Raw genomic sequence first — 10,000 nt, forward strand, 5'->3', positions numbered from 1 at the left:
GCGCGGAATCTCCTCACTCTGTACTCAGCACGCATGCGCGGCATCTCCTCACTCGCACCAAAACAATGGACGCCGTTAGCGGCGCCAGCCCGCGATCACCGGCTCACCTCTCCTCTCTCCCCTTGCTTCTCTCCTCTCTCCCACACCCGGGAGAACATCAGGGTTCGCACGTTCCACGTGCCGAGGTTGAGCACTTTCAACTTGTTTTTCTTATTATTTCAACCACTGATTGGGATCACCGCCAGCCGCGGTATGCTGGCCAAGGTGACGAGAAGCAGGCTATGTTTGAGGCACCTTTTCTAGCCCCTTCCTCCATGGAGGTGAGCAGAGCGAATCCTAGAGAGGGCTGCTCAGACACCCGGGGGCTGCCGAACTCCACTGCTGCTTCGGTCCAGTAGAGGGCGACCCTATGCCCTGGGCCACCTGTGTGCAGGTTCGTGACTACAGCTTCCAGTGTATCCACACCTGCTGCTTCGCCACTCTCCCATCACCACAGGACTTGAGGTTGCACGGTATGGGGTTATGAAACTTAACGAATAGTGAAAGACAGATAGAGTGGATGTGGAGAGGACATTTCCACTAGTGGGAGTGTCTAGGATCACAGGCCATAGCCTCAGAATTAAAGGACGTACCTTCAGAAAGGAGATAAGGGCTGTGAGGGTGGTGAATCTGTGGAATTAATTGCCACAGAAGGCTGTGGAGGCCAAGTCATTGGGTATTTTGAAGCAAGAAGTTGATAGATTGTTGATTACTAAGTGTGTTGAGGATTGTGGGGAGAAGGGGGGAGATTGGGGTTGAGGGGGAAAGATAGATCAGCCTTGATTGAATGGCAGAGTAGACTCGGTGAGCCAAATGGCCTAATTCTGCACCTTTGACTTACGAGCTTATGAGCCATAAGACATAGGAGTAGTATTAGGACATTCAGCCCACCGAGCCTACTCTGCCATTCGATCGTGGCTAATCGTTTTTCCCCTCTCAACCCCTTTCTCCTGCCTTCCCCGTGTAACATTTGATGTCCTGTTGAGAGGCATATGGACCAAATGTGGACAAATAAGACTGGCTAAGATGGGGCATGGATGTGTTAGACCCTACACCCTGTGTCCATGCTGTATAACCTATGACTCTATGAATGGAAGTGATGGGAATGTTCTTGAAGCTGGTAAAGACTCAAGGGGCTCGGTTGGCCTATTTGGTATTGTCATTGGCTTATTACTAAGATGAGTACCGAGGTACAGTGAAAAGCTTTTGTTTGCATGCTGTTCATTTAACACCCATCTTGGTACAATCAACCCACACAAAAAGTACAGCAGGTAGTGCAAAGAGAAACATTGCAGAGTGCAGAATATAGTTTAGAGATAAAGATGCAGCATGGAACAGGCCCTTCAGCCCACCGGGTCCGCACCGACCAGCGATCCCCACTCATTAACACCATCCTACACCCACTTGGGACAATTTTTACATTTACCAAGCCAATTAACCTACAAACCTGTACGTCTTTGGAGTGTGGGAGGAAACCGAAGCTCTCAGAGAAAACCCACGCAGGTCAAAGGGAGAACGTACAAACTCCGTACAGACGGCACCCGCAGTCGTGATCGAACCAATGCCAGGAGGGAGAATGCAACATTTAAGGGTATCCTCACCACATTGAACAGTATCCTCACAACATCTAGACGAGCACTTGTATCACAAAGGTCTGGCTCACATGCTGATAGTCATAGAAACAGCCCCTTCGGGAATCTCAGATGGGGATGTGCTCCTAGATACTCTAGTTTAGTTCAGTTGAGTTTAGAGATACAGCGCGTGGAAGCAGGCCCTTCTGCCCAATGAGTCCACGCCGACCGGCGATCCCCGCACACTTACACTATCCTCTACACACATTGGGACAATTTTACATTTTACACCAAACCAATTAACCTACAAACCTGCACGACTTTGGGGAAACCGGAGATTCCGGGGAAAACCCACGCAGGTCCCGGGGAGAACGTACAAACTCCGTACAGACAGCGTCCGTAGTCAGGCTGGAACCCTGGTCTCTGGCGCTGTGAGGCAGCAACTCTACCACTGCGCCACCGTGCCACTTTTATATCTGAACCTGATAGATCTTTGTTAATCAGAGGTATTATGAGGCAGAGGGTAAAGGTGAAATTAAATTACACGTCAGGTATAATCTCATTAAATGATGGAATACTTCAAATGGGAATTTGTTTGGTGTGTCCACAACTTCTTCAGAAGAACAGCTCTCTCGCCAGCAGGTAGTTATCTTGGTTCATCCCTTGTTGCTGCCAATTTCTTGCAATTGGCAATGTGCAAATTTAGCGTCAGTTTTTACACTACATGAGCCCAGATTCCTTATCCTTAGAGCTTAGAGATAATAATAATAATAATAATGCATTTTATTTATATAGCGCTTTTCATATACTCAAAGACGCTTTACAGAGATTTTGGGAACATAGGGAAATGAATAAATAGATAAATAAGTAAATAAATAAATGAACAGAGAAAGGAGACAGAAGGTGAGGTGACCTTCAGTGGTTGAAGGCAGTACTGTAACAGGTGAGACTTCAGCGATGTCTTGAATGTGGTGAGTGTGGAGGAGTCTCTAACGGTTTGGGGTAGTGAGTTCCATAGGGTGGGAGCAGCGATGGAGAAAGCCCTGTCCCCCCAGGATCTGAGTTTGGTCCGGATGTGGGGGGATAGGAGATTGGCAGCGGCAGAGCGGAGGGTGCAGGTGGGAGTGTGCCTGTGGAGGAGGTCGGTCAGGTAGGGATGGGGCCAGGTTATGGAGGGCTTTGTAGGTTATGAGGAGGATTTTGTACTGGATTCTCTGGGGGATGGGGAGCCAGTGGAGTTTATAAAGTACAGGGGTGATATGGTCACGGATCGAGGTGTGTGTGAGTAGACGGGCAGCGGAGTTTTGAAATGTATTGAAATTTATTGATGATTTTTGAGGTGCGCCATAGAGGAGGCTGTTGCAGTAGTCCAGACGGGAGGTGATGAAGGCGTGGATGAGGGTTTCTGCAGCTGTGGAGGAGAGGGATGGACGGAGACGGGCAATGTTTTTGAGGTGGAAGAAGGCTGTCTTTGTGATCGTGTTCGATGTGTTTTGTCGAAGGAGAGGGTTTGATCAAGGATGATTCCAAGATTCGGATGTGAGGTGAGGTGGATACTGGGAGACCATCAATGTTGAGGATGAAGTTTTGGGTGGATTTGGTGAGCGTTTTTGGACCAATGATGATGATTTCAGATTTGTTGCAATTGAGTTTGAGGAAGTTTGATTGAAGCCAAGATTTTATTTCAGTGATGCAGTTTGTCAGTGTAGAGTGTGTGGTGGGGGAAATTGACTTGGTGGAGATGAGGAGCTGGATATCATCGGCGAAGCAGTGGAAGTTGAGACCATGACTGGCAATTAATTGACCAAGGGGGAACAGGTAGAGGATGAAGAGGAGGGGGCCAAGGACTGAGCTTGGGGGACACCTTGGGGGAGGGGAGCGGTGGGGGATTTACAGTTGTTAATGGAGATGAACCGGTGTCTGTCAGAGAGGTAAGATTTGAACCAGGATAGGGCTTTTCCGGTGATGTTAAGGAGGTTTCACGTCGGGTGAGGAGAATGGAGTGATTTATGGTGTCAAAGGCGGCGCTGAGGTCAAGTAGGATGAGGATGTTGAGGTTGCCAGCGTCGGAGGAGAGGAGAATGTCGTTTGTGATTTTGAGGAGCGCAGTTTCAGTACAGTGGTTTGAGCGGAATCCGGATTGGAAAGTTTCATACAGGTTATTGTAGAGAGATGGTATTTGATACAACATGGAAGCAGGCCAGCCCAGCCTGACTGTCCCCGATTACGTTTTATCCCAGTTTGCTTTGTTGTTACCTTCTCCTAGTTGACAGTAATCTATTCTCCATTTACCTTCAACCTCCATCTCTTTTGATGTCTCGTTTTCACAACTTACCCTTCCTTATCTCTGTGTCTCCCTCTCCCCTGACTCTCAATCTGAAGAAGGGTCTCGACCCGAAACGTCACCCATTCCTTCTCTCCAGAGACGCTGCCTGACTCGCTGAGTTATTCCAGCATTTTGTGTCTGTCTTCGATGGAAACAGACCCCACTTATTCTATGTTCTCCCAGTTTCTCATCCATTCCCGACACACTAGGGGCAATGTTGCAATTTTACAAAGGGTAATAACCTACAAACCTGGTCATTTGCACATTTTGTAAATAAACTGTTATGAAATGTAATTTGATCCACCCTCTCCATAAGAGGTGAGATTGCTTCTCACCCACCCTCTAATTAAGTGACATACAATCTTCTGCAGAGTGTGAAATAGCTCACATGAGACTTATTAGTTCATATAAATGGCACAAAGGGAACATTCCCTGTGATCCCTTTTGTCAGCACCTCCTTGTCAGTTTTATCACATCTATTTGGGGCGGCACGGTGGCGCAGCGGTAGAGTGGCTGCCTTTCAGCGCCAGAGACCCGGGTTCCATCCTGACAATGGCTGCTGTCTGTACGGAGTTTGTACCTTCTCCCCGTGACCTGCGTGGGTTTTCTCCGGGTGCTCCGGTTTCCTTCCACACTCCAGAGACGTACAGGTTAATTGGCTTCGGTAAAATTGGTAAATTGCTGCTAGTGTGTAGGATTGTGCTAGTGGGCGGGGATCGCTGGTCGGCGCGGCCACAGTAGGCTGAAGGGCCTGTTTCCGCACTGTATCTGTAAAGTAAACTAAACTAAACATGGTTCTCTCTCTCTCTCTCTTGCCCCTGGTGATCCACTTTACTCCCACACTCCAAAGACATATGGTTTCGTAGGTGAATTGGAATTTGTGAAAATTGTAAAATCTGTCTCTCTCTCTCTATATATATCTATCTCTCCCTCTCTCTCCCTCTCTCTCTCTCTCTCTCTCTCTCTCTCTCTCTCTCTCTCTCTCTCTCTCTCTCTCTCTCTCTCTCTCTCTCTCTTTTTTTTTTTTTCTTTTTTTTTTTTTTTCTTTCAAAGACTTTATTCAGCACAATCACATGATACATCACATCAAAACCACAATCAGAGGTTATAAAACATCAGGTAATCATTATAATACAACATTGCCTTCATTATTTACAATGCTCTCAACCCCCCGTGGTGACCAGCGTTCACGGAAGGCCTCCATAGTCCCCGTGATCACCGCGTGTTCCCTCTCTAGGGACACGCGCGCACGGACGTAGGCCCGGAAGAGGGGGAGGCAGCCGACTCTGGCAAGACCATCGACCGCCCGCTGCCTGGACCCACGAATGGCCATCTTGGCCAGGCCCAGGAGCAAACCGACAGGGAAATCCCACCCTCCTGACCGGCCCTCCCCACTCCCAGCCCCGAGCCCAAACACCAGGATCGTAGGACTGAAATGCAGCCAAAACTTGAGGAGCAAACCCTTCAGATACTCATACAGGGGCAGCAACCTCACACACTCCATGTACATGTGGAACACGGACTCTTCCTCGCCGCAGAAAATACAGGCGGCCGGCCTGTCCGTGAACCGGCTCAAAAATTTATTACACACAACGGCTCTGTGCAACACTCTCCACCCCAGGTCCCCGATGTAAAGGGGGAGGACACCCTTGTAGAGAGACCTCCACTGGGGACCACCCCCGCCATCAGGTGGTAACACGGATCGCCACGGCGTATCCGGACGGAAGACGAAGGCGAGGAGGTGCAGAGTGTGCAGGAGCATCCTATACAGTAAACGTCTGCCTGCATCACGGAACGGCACGCTGGGCATCTGGGAGAGGCGGCTCAAGTTGTGTGGGGCCGGCTCCCGGGAAATATTCCGGAGCCTGGGCCCGATGAGCAGTTCCGGCGGAGCAGGGGTAAGCTCGGCCGGAATCACTCCAAGCTCACGCCGCTCCCCAACACCCACCGTGACAGCGTGAGGACCGGCCCCCACCACAGCCACAACACCCCCCTCCCCCTGAGGAGCAACGCGCTGACTGAAGATGACCAAATTCCTCACTCTCAACACATCGCGGTAAAAGCTTGGCATGTCCCGTGTGGCGGGTCGGCTGATGCCTGCCACCGGGAGCCGCCAAACCCCCCTTAGGCACTGGCCCTGGCGGAAAAAATACGTGGCCAGAGCGTGCCACCTGGGAGGGTGCTCCGCGTACACGTACCTCCGCAGAGTCCTGAGACGGAGAGCCGCCACCTGGGTACGCACGCATACTAAGGACTGGCCACCCTCCTCTAGCGGGAGACTCAGGACTGCGGCTGAGACCCAGTGTTTCCTCCCTCCCCAAAAGAAATCCACTAACCTCTTCTGTACAGCATTTACAAAGGTAGAGGGCGGGACAAGAGTGGCCAGCCGGTACCATAACATTGAGGCCACCAGCTGGTTTATGACCAGCACCCTACCCTGGAAAGAAATAACCCTAAGCAAGCCTGACCAGCGTCCCAGCCGGGCGACGACTTTCGTCTCTAGCTCCTGCCAGTTCGCCGGCCAAGCATCCTCAGTGGGACTCAGGTAGATCCCCAGGTAGAGGAGGTGTGTGGTACTCCACGCATAATCCTTCATCTCTTCCGGCAGGGAGTCCACCTGCCACTGGCCCACTAGAAGTCCGGAGCACTTACTCCAGTTGATCCTAGCGGACGAAGCAGCTGAGAACACCTGCTGGCATTCGTGCATCCTCCGCAGGTCAACAGGATCAGTGAACGTAAGGAGAATGTCATCGGCATAGGCCGAGAGAACCACCTCCACCCCCGGTCCTGGTAGAACCAGGCCTGCCAACCGCCTCCTAAGAAGACACAGGAATGGCTCCACACAGACCGAGTACAACTGCCCAGACATGGGGCACCCCTGGCGTACCCCCCTCCCAAAGCGAATGGGAGCCAACAATGCACCGTTAATCTTCACGAGACACTCTGCTGCGGTGTACAAAAGCCGGACCCGGGCCACAAAATGCGGTCCAAAACCGAACGCTTGCAGTGTCCCGAAGAGGTAATCATGGTCCACCCTGTCAAAAGCCTTCTCCTGATCCAGGGATAGAAAGGCAGCTGACTGACCAGTGCCCTGGGCCAGATGGATCAGGTCCCTAACCAAATGGATGTTATCTTGGATGGACCGACCAGGGACTGTATAGGACTGGTCAGGGTGGATCATTTGGGATAGTACGGAGCCCAGGCGATTTGCCATCGCCCATGCAAAAACTTTATACTCTGTACAGAGGAGAGAGACCGGGCGCCAGTTCTTCAACAGGCGGAGTTCGCCCTTCTTGGGTAGCAGGACAACGACTGCCCTGCGCCACGAGAGGGGCATCTCCCCGGTCGCCAGGCTCTCCCCCAGAACCTTCATGTAGTCACCCCCCAGGACATCCCAGAAGGCTCTAACAAACTCAACCGTCAGCCCATCCAGCCCAGGGGACTTACCCCTTCTGAGCTGGTGCAGGGCACCAGTCACCTCCTCCAATGATAAGGGGTCATCAAGCTGTTCAACCACCCCTCTATCTATAGTCGGTAGCCTCTCCCACAGAACCCGCTGAGCCTCTCCGCTGACACCATCCGCAGAGAACAGCGTTCCATAAAAGGACCGAACTAATGCACTAATCCCCACTGGGTCTGTGACCGAGGAGCCATCGTCCGCGAGCAGCTCGACGAGCTGTTTGCGGGCTCCTCGCCCTTTCTCCAGAGAGAGAAAGAAAGGTGAAGCCCGGTCCAGATCATGCAGCATCTGGACTCGCGACCTCACGTAAGCACCTCGGGACCGCTCAAGCTGCAGGTCCCTCAGCGCTTCCTTCCTCTCCTGAAACTCTCCCCACTCACAGGAGTCCTCACCGACCCGGCCCAAGCGAGACTCTGCGTCGAGTAACTCCTTCTCGAGTCGCTCGACTGCCGCGTCCCGCCTTCTGATCGACCCTCCCGTGTAGTCCTGACAGAAAAGACGGATGTAAGCTTTCCCCACATCCCACCACTGCTTAAGGGAAGGGAAGCCCCTCTGCCTCTCTCTCCACTTCACCCAGAACCGCCTGAAAGACTCCCGGAATCGGCGATCCTCCAGCAGCTGGTTATTAAAGTGCCAGTACGCGGACCCAGCCCGCGTGCGCGCTGGAATAAAATCCACTCGCACCAGGCAGTGGTCCGAACATGGCACCGTCCTCATAGAGGCCGCCGAGACCCGGGAGACATACGCTCTGGAGATGTACACACGGTCGATACGGGAACCACCCCCCTCAGACCTCCGCGAAAACGCGTTGGAATCAGGGTGGAGATTCCGCCACGCATCAACCAGCTCGAAAGATTCAATCACACCTCTCAACTTCTTCGCCACTGCAGGGGCACACTGAATACCAGAGCGATCTCGCGTCTCAAGGGTACAATTGAAATCCCCCCCAAGGAAGACACACTCTCCGCAATCAATGGTGCTCAGCAGAGCAGTCACCTCCTGAAGTAACCGCGCCTGCATCGTGCCGGTGCTGGGGGCGTACACGTTAATGAAATGTAACGGCACGCCATCCAGGATCACGGCCAGATAGAGCAAACGGCCTGGCACAACTTCCTGCACCTTCACAATCTCTGGCTGGAAAGTCGGGGCCAACAGGAAAGCCACCCCACTTGACTTTGTACTGAGGTGGCTCATGTAGACCCCCCCCTCCCACTCCAGGCCCCAGGTGGGCTCATCACTAACAACAGTGTGCGTCTCTTGTAGAAAGCTCACTGCATACTTCCCCTCTCTGAGGACCGATAGATGGTGAAACCTACGAAGGTCCCCCCTTCCACCGTTTATATTTAGGCTAACTACTGTGAACTTGAACGCTCACTAGACTTATTCCTCAAGCTCCTTGTGGGAGTGAAGCCCCGCTCTTTTAGGAGCTTCAAAAACTCCCCAAATTGACGCTTATCACAAGCACCTAGAGCATTATCCCTACTGTTAAGGATAGCACTAAGTGTCCGGATAGTTCCCCCCAGGTCTGGCCACCGTTCGGTAGCTAGCCGGACTTTGCTCCTACTGTGCTGATGTTCATGCAAAAACTCTCGAATCTCAATGATGCCGGCCGCTCGAGCCACAGCACTGGAGTCCTGGCATTCTGCCAACCCACTGACACCTGAAGCAACATCTTCCTCCTCCCTGCACTCAAGGTCATGGCCCAGATTTGGCAGACTGCCACTGGCTGCCAGCTCGCTCTCTTCACTGTGTAAGCTGGCTCCAACACCCTCCCCCCCCTCCGGCATGATCCCACCCCCGGGATCAATGTCGAGGGAGAGTCCTGACGCCTCCAACAGCGATGAGCCGGCCAGTGTATGGCCAGGCTCCTGCACACTCTCCCCGCCCTCTACAACTGGGCCTGGGGAAGAACAAAAACAGGGCGCCCCCAGGGCCCGCGGTCCACCTTCACCCCCGGACTCCGACTGAGAGACACGACCCGCAACAGCCCCGTCCCCCTCCGCATCCAGGGAACCCACTCCCCCAGCATCACCCAGAGAGTCTCCATCCTCCACCACCAGGGGAGTACCCTCACTGGGGCCCACTGAAGGAGCCAGTATTTCTGGACTCTCCCCTACTTCCTCAGTCTGTGGGGCAGCACACACCTCAGTCACTCTCACAGCTCTAATGAGGAGCATAGGCTGGGAAACCACCCCTACAACCGAGACCCCCCCTTCGGGTTGTCCCTGCTCGTCCTCCCTCCCAGGGGACACATTCCCAGGCCAGCCTACCCCAACATCTTGTGAGATATCACCCTCTGATGGCCCCTGGGACGAAAGGGACAACCTCCGGCCTAGAGGACACCAGTCGTGGATCACCATCCTCCACCGGAGTGGAGGGTCTCGGGGCAGGCAGCCCCCTGGCCTTATGCCCAGGGCCATCCTCTTCCTCACCAGACCCACGCCTCCTCTTTAACCCCATGACGGGCGGTGGTTCAGTGACCTCCATAAAGGAGGAGTCCTCCACCTCCACACTGCCAGCTTCCTCTCTTTCATCCCTTTGATCAGCCACCGCAGATCCCAACAGGAACTCCCCCGCCCCCTCCCGTACCTCCTCAGCTCCTTG

General features: G+C 53.1%; 1 protein-coding gene across 1 annotated transcript in view; it reads right to left on the reverse strand.

Moving 5' to 3' along the window:
• LOC144593364 (xanthine dehydrogenase/oxidase-like) overlaps positions 1 to 218 on the reverse strand; it is an 81,433-nt gene extending 81,215 nt beyond the window's left edge. Inside the window, exon 1 of the mRNA XM_078398823.1 lies at positions 108 to 218. The gene's annotated coding sequence lies outside the window, so the exon portion shown is untranslated. The remainder of the gene's footprint in view (positions 1 to 107) is intronic.
• Between the last annotated feature and the right edge of the window lie 9,782 nt (positions 219 to 10,000).

This window comes from Rhinoraja longicauda, chromosome 5 (assembly GCF_053455715.1).
Source record: "Rhinoraja longicauda isolate Sanriku21f chromosome 5, sRhiLon1.1, whole genome shotgun sequence".
Taxonomy (NCBI): Eukaryota; Metazoa; Chordata; class Chondrichthyes; order Rajiformes; family Arhynchobatidae; genus Rhinoraja; species Rhinoraja longicauda.